Source organism: Penaeus chinensis, chromosome 2, assembly GCF_019202785.1.
Source record: "Penaeus chinensis breed Huanghai No. 1 chromosome 2, ASM1920278v2, whole genome shotgun sequence".
Classification (NCBI taxonomy): domain Eukaryota; kingdom Metazoa; phylum Arthropoda; class Malacostraca; order Decapoda; family Penaeidae; genus Penaeus; species Penaeus chinensis.
Genome location: NC_061820.1, coordinates 15926633 through 15929132, shown reverse-complemented (window position 1 = coordinate 15929132; position 2500 = coordinate 15926633).

The following is a 2500-nucleotide window of genomic DNA, read 5'->3' as shown; positions in this document are numbered from 1 at the left end:
ATCTCTAGCTCTTCGCGACAGGTCCCGTCGAGCTGCCCAAGCCATGACCGCCTAGGTCGTCCCCCGGGCCTCCTCCACCTAGGATTATCTCGCGCAGAGATAACCTGATGGGCAGGGTCATCGATAAGGAAACGAGCTAGATGCCCATATAGCCTGAGTTGGCGATCCCGGATTATGCAAGTAACAGGTCCCATGCCAGTCTCACGGTGCAACCGTCGGTTGGACACATGGTCCTGCCAACTGTACCCCTTGACTTGTTACAAAAGGCATCAAGACGATACTCCAGGCACTGGATAGCATCCAGGTTTTACTTCCATAGAGCAAACCTGGCAGTATCAAGGCCTTGAAGACACGAAGCTTAGTCCTTCTGCATAGGTACCGACATCCCCAAATGCTCTTGTTGATCGAGTTCATGGCTCCTGTTGCTAGACCAATCCATATATTGACACCTTGGTCTGACAGCCAAGAAATATGGACTACGCTACCGAGGTATGCAAAGTTCTCTGTGACTGTGATCGATTGAACGGGCCCAAGGGCTTCGCTTCTTTGGTAAATGCAACAGGAGCCGCCACCAGTGACTCAAACAGGATAGCAACATCGTCGGCAAAGTCAAGGTCTGAGACCTTGATATTGCCCAGTGTTGCTCCACACTTACTTTGGGTAGTAGCTCTGCCAATTATCCAGTCCATGGTAGTGTTGAAAAGTATTGGTGCAAGAACACTGCCTTGCCTCACCTCTGAATTAACAGGGAAGAAGTTTGACAGGTTCCCCCCACACTTTACAGCACTTTCAATACCGTTATTTAGGCTTGCTATTAGGCTAATATTTCCTGCAGAATTCCCCTAAGTCTCAGAATCTCTCATAACTAAGTCAAGCGCCTTCTTGAGGTCGATGTCGGTTGCAAGCAACCTACGACCGAACTCACGACAGCGTTCCACAATTACTTGAAGCGCTAGGATACAGTCTATTGTGGACTTGCCAGGAGTGAATCCAGACTGCTTCGGTCTCTGGTGCCTTAGTAGGTGGTTGCAGATCTGTTTCAGAAAAATGAGGGCGAAAACTTTGCCTGGTATACTGAGCAGTGTAATGCATTGGTAGTTGCTGCAGTCTCAACGATCCCCTTTCCCCTTCCAGAGAGGGATGACCACGCCCCTCAACAGGTCAGGGGGAATGGAGCCAGACTGCGTGCAAGCCCCCTGCCATAGGTTCACCTCCAGCATTTTGCAGTTCATCAGGGATATCACATATACTTGCGGATTTCCCACTCTTCAGCTTAGAAATGGTCATCCTAACCTCAGTTAGGGTAGGAGGTTCCTTGCTGATGGGTGGGTCCGGCACAGGTATTGGGATACCACTTGCATCCAAGCTAACTGTTGGAGGGTCTACCTGGTGCAGCTGCTCAAAATACTCAGCCCAACATTCACGAACCCCAACATGATCTGAGAGGATCTGTCCATCCAGTGAGTGGACTGCAGTCATCATCGAATAGGGCTTAGAGTTCAGATTTCTCAGGGCTTGGTAGGCAAGGCGAAGGTCATTTACCAAGAAATGGCCTTCAACCTCCTCAGCAAGACTTCCGATGAATGGTTCCTTGTCCCTTTTCATCAGTGTCCGAGCCCAACGCACCAAAGAGCGATGCAAGTCCTGATTGCCATTCAGCCGAGCCATGTGACATACTTCTGTGGCGTCCAGTGTCTCCAGAGAGATGGAATTCTGCCTTGCCCTCGGGCGTACGCCAATGGACCCCTGCGCTGCTTCGAGTGTTTTGCACTTATAAGATTCCCACAGAGCAACTGGGTTCGTCAGGTTTTCAAGAATTGATCAGAGAACTGCCACGGCGAACCCACGGGCACACTCCTCCTCCCTCATTCTGTCCAAGTGAAACAGCTAGAGTGGTTACTGGAGGGACGAGGAGTTTTGAAGTAGACCCATAGGGCAGCCACTATCAGTTTATGGTCAGTACCCTGCAGTTCTGAAGGATCCTCCATCGAGTGCTGACAAGAATGTGGTCGATTTCCTTGGCCACAGTACCCATATCACTATACCATATCCAGCGATGCGAGTTGGGGCCCTGATACCAGGAGCCAGAAATCCTCATTTTCTGGGCTCCTAGCAAAGTCCCGAAGAAGGAGGCTGTTCTCACTACTGGGGGGGGGGGGGTCGATAGCCATCTCGTAGCCAGCTCGATCACAGCCGGATACCACATTGAAGTCGTCCAGAACAATGTGAACTGTCTGCCATAAATGTGAGTTTGGCGTAGAACACTTCTTTCACACGAAGCCGAAAGGATGCTTCGGTTTCAGTGCCATAATACGCTCATCAACCGGTGTTACCTCAACTACCGCAGGTTGAAGCCGGCTAGAGAAGACCATTGCCACGACTCGACCAGTAGTAGGTGTAGCTGTAGCTGAATCGGGTCTCAGGAGGAAGGTCAAGTTCGAAGAGTCTGGGGAAGGCTTTGACCAGCACTCAAGTTAAAATTAGACAATTTTCTAATTAA